Source organism: Coenobita brevimanus, chromosome 14 (genome assembly GCF_032717465.1).
Source record: "Coenobita brevimanus isolate Jiangsu-jjx chromosome 14, ASM3271746v2, whole genome shotgun sequence".
Lineage (NCBI taxonomy): Eukaryota > Metazoa > Arthropoda > Malacostraca > Decapoda > Coenobitidae > Coenobita > Coenobita brevimanus.
In genome coordinates, this window is record NC_136967.1 from 7,709,200 (window position 1) to 7,718,922 (window position 9,723).

Genomic DNA, 9,723 nt, shown 5'->3' on the forward strand with positions numbered 1-9,723 from the left:
GTTTGGCAGCCATTCCACTAAAAAAAAAAAAACACACACACAAAAAAAAAAAAAAAACAAAGGAAAGGATAAACTGAAGTGGAATAACAGTCAGCGGAAGAAGAGTGAAAAGAAAGTGGAGGAGAAGAATGGTGCAAGAAAAAGAAAGGAGGGGGGGATGTTTGTCAATGTCAGAGGTAAATGCAAAGAAAGGAAATGAAAGGAAACAAAAGGAGAAAGAACACGGACTGGAAGAAGAATAACAAGGAAGCAGGGAGTTAAAGAAGAATGATATCAGATAAAAAACGCTCGAGGGATGTGTGTGTGTGTGTGTGTGTGTGTGTGTGTGTGTGTGTGTGTGTGTGTGTGTGTGTGTGTGTGTGTGCAAAAAAAAAAAAAGGACTGAGTGGGGTTGTAATGTCAAGTCCAGAGCTATAAAAAAAAAAAATGCTAGGAAAAGGCTGAATGATTGTAATGGGGGTGATCACAGGTTGCGGGGATATTGTGCGGGGAGGTGAAAGGGAAATGTGAGTTGTGATGACTTAATAAAGGACGCCAAATAAAGTCGACTCAATTGCCTTTCCTACCTATGTATCCATTTCAGGTGTTTTTTATACCTCTTTATTTTTTCTCTTTTTTTTTCTCAGATCAACTGCGGTCGACATCTTAGTCACGTTTACCTAGAAAAGTTGGCTGGTTTGCATGGGTCTCGCACTTACGAATTCATATCACAAAGCGAAATAATAAACTATCCAACCAGTCAGGGACGTAAGGGCCCGGCGCTAGGCTACTTCCAGGTTCTGAAGGTGAAGGTGATTCTAGTTCTTTCACCTTAACTTGGCCCAGATTTTCGTCGTTCTGCAGCTTATTTCACGTATCTCAGTGGCAGATATATGATAACACTACGGCTTTCTATCCTCGTCATAACACTTCTTCATGGCTAACATGATATTCTGGTGTTAATTTATTGGTATAACTCAGGATTCAAGATGAATGAATGGCAGTTTTAGGCAAAGTTAGCATAAAAAAGAGTATAGTCCCTTTCCCGATCATCCGTTGGAGATTAATCCAGATGGGCCACATACGCCTGGAGCGCCTTGACCCGCTAAACCACAAGACGTCCATTAACTGATTATATGTTTGCCACTCAGCCTCATAAATGTAATGTTTGGGTACAGGAAAACACTGGGCTCGTCACTGGTAGCTTGCACCACACCAAGCGAACACATGGTGGTCGCCCTCACCTTCCACACACAAAAGACCTAATGAAATGACCAAAATATGGGAAATAACAGGAATACCAGTTTACAAAAATTCAGTACAGTATCTCCCAAATTTTTACAATATAAGGAAATCAAGTCATCAGGGCAAGCCTCAGTGTTTGACTAAATTTCTGCAACACAAAAGCAATTCCTCAGAGAGCGGTTAACTCCATCATTGCCGTGACGTCTTTTATATGAAGGATGAGTTCTGAAGGTCACCCGTCCAACTACTAAGCAAACTCTCATCATGACTTAACTGAAAAAACCATTATTATAAAAGTTGAGCTGAAAGAATTTATCTGCCGTTCTATCTGACCTTATTCCTCTATAATAATACATACACTTTTCCTGAATACGCATAGTATGAATCGAAAGTGAGCAAAAAACTGAAAATGTTATAAACTCCCTCACCAAAAAAACAAAAAAAAAAAGTCTCACAAATTGCTCAAAATCGTTCGGAACTGGCATGAAGAAAGATGAATAGGGATGAATGAACGTGCCACCGTCCTCATCTAATTACTGTCAACCGTTTTTGCTCAATATATAAAAAAAGCTCTGGCCCAGTTGAACATAACTTTCTCACAGTGTCAAGAATCCACATACAAGGCGTCACAATACTGAAAGGTGTGGATCTCTTCGCTAAGACAGGCCTTTTGCAAACTAAATTAAGTCTTCTCAAGGCAGTAAGAATAAAGACCGTATTATAGGTTACATGGGAGGCTTCGTAACACCTGTTCCTTGGCTACTTATTTTTCCTATACCCTACTATAGAATTGCATGTTATTTATACCGCTTTAATACCAATATAATTTGCACCAATACAGCCCTGAGATATAAAGACATGATCGTTCTGAAGGGGTTAAGCCACATCCCTCAAGTAACCCCACTGTCGAATCCTCCCCATCTGTCTTCACACCCTGGGGCCGAACTGTGCACTCACAGGCCGAAATCTCTCATCTGTCTACGCTTAGCCTGGAGCCGAGAGGAGCACCAAGGCACCGAAGTCTCCCATCTGTCTACACACAATCACACCCTGAAGCAGAAATAATCAATCAGACGCCGAACACACACACACACACACACACACACACACACACACACACACACACACACACACACACACACACACACACACACACAAGGGCTACGAGGAGGCAACTGGTTCAGCCAATTACGTGGGACTCGCATTGACTTGGTGTTCCTCGTAATAGCGCCTCGTCACTTACGCGTCCTCACCTCCATTTACGCCATCTAGGGCCATCCTCACCACAATTTGGCGTTTGGCGATTCGCGTTTTGCAGAAGCTTTAACATGAGAGTTTCCACGTTATCTTGCACAGTTGTGAATTTACGACTCGGCTTCATACCTTGATTATCACAAAGTTGAAAGGTCTCTGCTAAGCTTAACTCAATGGTCTGGAGGCAGCCTGAATACACACACACACACACACACACACACACACACACACACACACACACACACACACACACACACACACACACACACATAAGAACAGTAGACGCCCTAGGACTAAAGTTAATAAAGGATGTTTCTAATGCTGACAAGGAGAAGCGCTCATCTTCCACTCATATATAATGCTAAACTCCAAGAAACTATTTAACCATATACCTATACTCCTTTTACTCGAACTTGGCCCAGATATTTTTTCCTTCTGCAGCTGATTTCACATACCTCCTTGGCAGAAAAAGACAATGTTATAGCTCTACATCCCTTTCTCAGAACTTCTTCGTAACTAGCACCATATTAGAGGGCAAATCTGTTGTTAAAACTCAGCAACCAAGGTTGAGAGGTGGCAATTTTAGGCCAAGTTAAAGTAAAAAAGGTACAGTAATAGTATGTCTTATAATCTAATGGGGTAAGTCGCCTCAACTAGATGTGGTCCATTAGAATTCAAGCGTGCTGTCCATTAGAATTCAAGCGTGCTGGCGTTTCCAGTTCATAATGACACTCAGGGGCGAATGAACGGACACCAGTATCTTAAAAGTCTAGAATGAAGAGCCTAAATCAGGGCCCTATGCTTTGGTGGGGGTAATACAGGATTGGATGATGGATAGAGGGATATTTTCTAACTAGTTCTGCCAGGTAATGTCGGCTGGTTCAGAGAGACACATCAATTAATATGTTTATGAATTTTGCTTGTGTTTAGGGAAGTTTTTTTTTTTTTTTTGAGAACTTATTAAAAAAAAATGATAATTTCCAACATCATCATCCTTAAGTCAAACAGAAAACTATATAGTCAGCACTTACATCATCAAGTAAAAAAGAAACCATCAACATCATCATCATCATCATCACTAGTATCAACATCATCATCATCATCATCACTAGTATCAACACCATCACTACTTAACTTTAACATCAGCGTAAGCATTATCATCATCATCATCATCATCATCACTAATATCAACACCATCACTACTGCAACATTAACATCAGCGTAATCATCATCATCATCAGTTCAAAGAATCACAAGCACGGCAGGGAAGGAAAGTCAATCCAAGAAGAGTCTGACTGCGATTTAAAACACTACAAAATAAATTAACAAAAAATGATAAAATAATGTTGATACAAATGACTGGCTGAGAGAGAGAGAGAGAGAGAGAGAGAGAGAGAGAGAGAGAGAGAGAGAGAGAGAGAGAAATAACAAGGTAGGCATATATAAGTAGAGAGAGAAAAAAAAAATGGTACATACAGACAGATAGACGTGACTGATAGAAAAAAAGAGACACATCGATAGAAAAAAAAGAGACATACCGATATACGAACAGATTAAACATAAAGACAGTAAAAGATGGAAACTTATAAGAGATAAAAGTGACAAATTTTGTAAACAGAAAAGAGTAAAAAATTATCCAAAGACAAGCATCTCCACTCCACCCAAGAAAGAAAATGAAGAAAAGCCCCAGGGATAAGAAGAGGTTAGGGGAGGAAGTTCATCTATTGCACATAGGGTCGGACTCTCTCTCTCTCTCTCTCTCTCTCTCTCTCTCTCTCTCTGTACGAATATGTCCGTCAAAAATATCCAAACACATACACACTCCTCATAAATATCCTAGGAATTCCCCCCCCCACTCTCTCTCTCTCTCTCTGCAGCGTATTTTTATCCTCCTGCTAAAATTACCTGTGCAAAAGAAACTACTTTATAATTCTAATTGCCTGTCGCCCTGAGGAAGTGCCGCGCACACACCACCTTCACACACACACACACACACACACACACACACACACACACACACACACACACACACACCTATCACTTCACCATACCTAATACCGATAAGAGACCTACCTCAGCGATAAGCACAGGTACCATACAATACCTAAGCATTATCAGCAATGGGTAGGCTTACTGATTAATCACACACATATGACGATAACAAGATAGGAGGGGACAGAGTGAAGGAGTCTATAGTCCTTGCTCCGTTTTGGCTATGGAGATTTCCTAACACGTCTTCCTGCACTCCCGATTCTTGTGTGTTGCGTGTCCGGCTCTGTCTGATGGTGAGAGGTACATGGTAAAATTATGGCTGCTTTATTGAGTCAGTACTGGTTCATGCAGTGAGTGGACGCAAAAATGCAGGTAGTGTACAATCTAAAAGATGAACTGGTTTAATGGGAGTAGAGAAGTAATGCAGGCCAGACATTGATATAATTCTGACTAGGCTGTCCCCGCAACACAAGCGAAATAAGGTGCGTTTGTACGGATAACCCTGAATTCTGTACATCACGCCTGTCTCTCATGTGCCATACTGACTTAAACAAGACATTAATAATAAAAAAAATAAATAAATACATAAATACATAAATAAGATGGCCCACGAAGTCTCCTAAGGTTAAGAGAATAAAGTTAAGAGTCAAGGTGTATGATGGTAGGGTGGGGGGTATACGGAAACGATGGTGACTGGGAGACAGGGTAGTGTGAGGTGATAGTAGTGAAAGGATATGATTTTATATACATACATACACACACACACACACACACACACACATATATATATATATATATATATATATATATATATATATATATATATATAACGGCCATGCCACGTTGAGTACACCGCTTCCCCTCCGATCAGCGAAGTTAAGCAACGTTGGGTCTGGTTAGTACTTGGATGGGTGACCGCCTGGGAACACCAGATGCTGTTGGCATCCCGACGTGTCAGGTGGGGTTGGTGGAGGATTAGTGCCCCTCCCTGTAAAACAATTAACTCTAAGCCCTTGACCACCCCGTTTGGGATACATGGCGTCTGGCAATGGATGGATGGGATATATATATATATAAAGCACACACACACACATCTAAACATGAACACAACGCATTGTATGAACTCTCAAATATCAATAATTATAATCAAAACTACAACGCTATACACAAACCCATGGGTCTCTCTCTCTCTCTCTTAAAAGTCTTATGTATGATGCAATGTACTGGACGAGTCACAAAGTCAATATATCAAATTATCATCAACACCATTACCATCACCATCCTCGTCCTCCTCCCCCTCATCGTCATTGCCACCATACTTTTTCTGTTATAAGAAGGCATTCGTCATTCAGTCCTTGGAAATTTTTGGCGGCGCAGAAATTCCTAGCATAATAATCACACACACAAAAAGAAAATATCAAACTGAGAAATTCACGTTGACATTACACACAAACACATATTTGGCCAGGGACATGATGAAGGCATACATGTCCTTGGTGCACACACACACACACACACACACACACACACACACACACACACACACACATACTGTATATATATATATATATATATATATATATATATATATATATATATATATATATATATATATATATATATATATATATATATATTTATTTATTTATTTATTTTAGACACGACACATACACACCATCAGATACGCTCACTCACAGACAGACACCCAGACAGACATTCACTTTCTCTTCTCGCACACACAGACACACGTGCAGACACAGACAGACACGCACACATACTGACACGTCCCAGAGTGAAGCCAAGACAGACAGACAAAAAGCGATGCGTCACAGCCAGTGCTTCCTTAGTCACTGGGGCGGGGGAGGGTGTGGGGGTATAAATAAATGGGGGAGATAAAAAATAATGTGGGGAAGGAAAGGAGGGGGAGGAAAAGGAGGAGTAGGGAAAGGATGGGGAGATGAGGGCGGGAGAGAAAAGGATATGGGGAGAAAGTTGGGAGGACGGGAAAGTTAGGGTGAAAAAGGGATAACTTAGGATGTGGAACAGGAAAGGAAAGGAAGAGTTAGCAGGAGCTATAAAAGGAGGGGGGAGGGAGAGGAACGGGAGAGATGAGAGAAAGAATAAACAAAATGGGAGAGAAAAATGAAGAAGGAAGAGAAGGAGGGCCCGAGGAGGAAAGAGGTACAAAGGAAGTACAAAGGAAAGCAAACAGCAACAGATCTTATGGTCCTTTCGAGGCTGCTTTTTTTACGGAGTAGACTATGACTACGAGATCTAATTCTACACGCTAAAGGATAAGGATAGTAAAGCCAGAAGGAAATGAAAGGGGAATGGTTTGGATGAGGGGGGAGTAAAGAGAGAGGGAGATGGAAAGGGAAAGGGAGGAGGAAAGAAAGGGTAGTGAGGTGTGGAGAAAGAAAACATACAAAAAGAGGACGGAGGATGGAGGAATGGGAAGGAAAGAAGGAAGGGGTACACGAGGGGGAAGGGCAACCAAGGAAGATATGGAGGGAGAAAAAGATAAAAGGGGAGGAGAGGGAAGGGAATAGGAGGCGATATGAGACAGGGAAGGAAAAGGAAAGGGAGCGTAAGGGAGAGGTGTGAGGGAGGGGAAGGGAGATGTGTGGAGGAGGGGAAGGAAACAGAAAAGGGAAGGGGAAGGGGACGGGGAAAGAGAAGAGCAAGGTAAGGGTAAAGGTAACGGGAAAGGGAAGAGGAGGGGAAGGGGAAAGGGAAGGGAAGGGAAGGGGAAGGGGAGGGAAGGGGAAGGGGTGGGAAGGAAAAGAAGTTAGATGAAAGAAGAAAATATAAGGGGGAGAATACATTAATCAGTGGAGTAAAAAATGAACGGGGAGAGAAGGAAGTGGGTAGAAAGGAGGAGGGAGGGAGTGAGGGGATGGAGAAGAGAAAGAGAGAGTGGAAGGAGGGGTAAATGGATGGGGTGGGGGGAGGTGAGACGAAGCTGAAGACGAGGAAAACAAAATAATCGGAAAAGAGCTGGAACAAAACTGCCTGGCCCTAACTAAACTAGAATCGTCTGGTATAAGAATAAAATCTCATGACGATAGCAACGTAAAGGTTCTGGTATTAGCAAGAGCAAATATATAAATGGTTCAGAGTTGGCAAAGGTTAAAAGGTAAACAAAATTGGAGAGAGAATATCATAAATGTGAAAAACGATGCTAATGCGATAAAGAAATGGTCTTACTGATGATTAATAACGTAAAAGAGGTAAGAACAATACTGATGTGAAACTATATAAAAGGTACGTGGAATTTGAAAGGAACTTTTAAAACATAAAAAAAAATGACAAGGCTAGATGATGAAAGATAAGTGGGGTGCAACGATGTAAAAAAGAAATAAAAAAGAAACAATAGGGATGGAAAGATTTTTTTTTTTTAAGTTAAAGGTATAATGAGATAATAGCGAAAAGATACGCGAGGTGAAATTAAATTCAAATACTCACAGAGATAATGAAATGAAAATTAGAGGGATGAAAAAAATGTTTATAAATTGCAGACAGTGAAACAACCATGTACTGATGATGAGGAAAAGCTATATAGGTTTGGGAGAAAAAATGTGTAAAAAAAAAAATGATGGTAATGAGGAAAAACATAAGGCTTAAAAGTTTTATCTGTCTATCTTATCCATCTATCTATACGTATGTATATATGTGTGTATGAATGTATGTATCTATGTATACATACATACATTCATATATAAAATGTAATAAAAGTACAGAAAAAAAAAAAAACAGAGGGATGGAACGGGGCCAGAATAACACTGCGATGATAAGGAGAAAAGGTAAGTGGGTTGAAACGCTGTAAAAAAAAAAAAAAAAAAAAAGGTACTTTTTCAGTTTATAAATAGAAGACCAACTGAAAGAATAAAAAAATAGAAATGATAATTGGAAAACGACGGGTTGTAAATAAGCTTAAAATACACAAAGATTAATATGAAAATGAGGTAATGTTGTACCTATAAAAGATATGAAAAATAGGAAAAAAATACATGACAAAATAATCATGGAGGTAAAGAAAGGCAGGTTGAAAAAATGTTGAAAAATATAAATCGTAACATGCAAACCAGAATATGATAACGAAATATATAGAAAAGGAGATATAAAATGATACGAGAATGAAAGTAAGTTAAGAAGTTTATAAAAAAGGTAAATAAGTAGAAAAGCCAATGCACAATAGTAAGGAATGAAAAGAACGTGTTTGAAATAAGTAAAAGAAAGTGCAGAAGTAAAACACTGATATGATAATCGCCAACAACGTGGGCTGAGACGTAAAAACAAGTAACAAATATCTGGGTGATAATATGGTTAAAATTCGAAGGCTGAAACTAGTATTAAACGCCGAAAACAAAGTAAAACAAAATAATGGGGTGATAATCAGGAAACTATAATTTTGGTGAAAATATGTAAAAAAATGGTAAAAAAAAATATAATGAGATGATAATGAATAAGAGATTAGAGGGATGAACAAAAAGTTTCAAAAATGCATAAGTAAAAAAATTTGAGACCATAAAGAGATACCACGAATAAAAGAAGTTACTTACATTATATATATATCAATATCTATCTATGTATGTATGTATCTATCTATCTATATCTATCTATCTACCGTATGTCTATCTATCTATCTAAGAAAAATATGATAATAATGGAGGGAAGTTTAAAATGAAAGCAATCATACCTAATGGGTTCAAACTGAAGAAAATGAAAGTATAATGAGATATCGGAAAAAAAAAAGGAACGGACGAAATTTTATTACATATAAGTGATATGATAATAGAAATATAAGATTACAGGTAAAAAAAAAAACAGATAATAACGTGAGAAAGGTAATTAAATGAGATGACAATGGAAAAATGAAGATGCAAGCAAAGTTAAAAAGAAAAGACGAAAATGAGAGAAATGAGACAATGGAAAGAAGGTTTGGATATATAAAACTACAATAAAACGAGGTGACAATGAACAGTAGTGGGAAGGAATGACGTTAACGATGGGATGAAGAAAGAATATGAAAAAGAATATATGATGGAAGGTTGACAAAGCAGACAAAAAAATATGAAAACCTGCAGAATAAAGAAAAAATAAAGATAAAATAATAAACGAATTAGCGATTATTTTATCTGGGCGAGTATTGTGCCTTTCCTGCGACATTTTTTTTTTTTTTAAATCAGTCAACACCTGCCTCTCGATCTCTGTCTACGTCTGCCTGCCTGTCTGTCTCTTTGTCTCTAATAA

General features: G+C 38.8%; 1 non-coding gene across 1 annotated transcript; it reads left to right on the forward strand.

Annotated features, from left to right (window-relative positions):
• The first annotated feature begins 5,295 nt into the window (after positions 1–5,295).
• LOC145390532 (5S ribosomal RNA) lies at positions 5,296–5,414 on the forward strand. The gene has a single exon (XR_013895678.1). It is a non-coding gene; the product is annotated as a 5S ribosomal RNA (ribosomal RNA).
• The last annotated feature ends 4,309 nt before the right edge of the window (positions 5,415–9,723 follow it).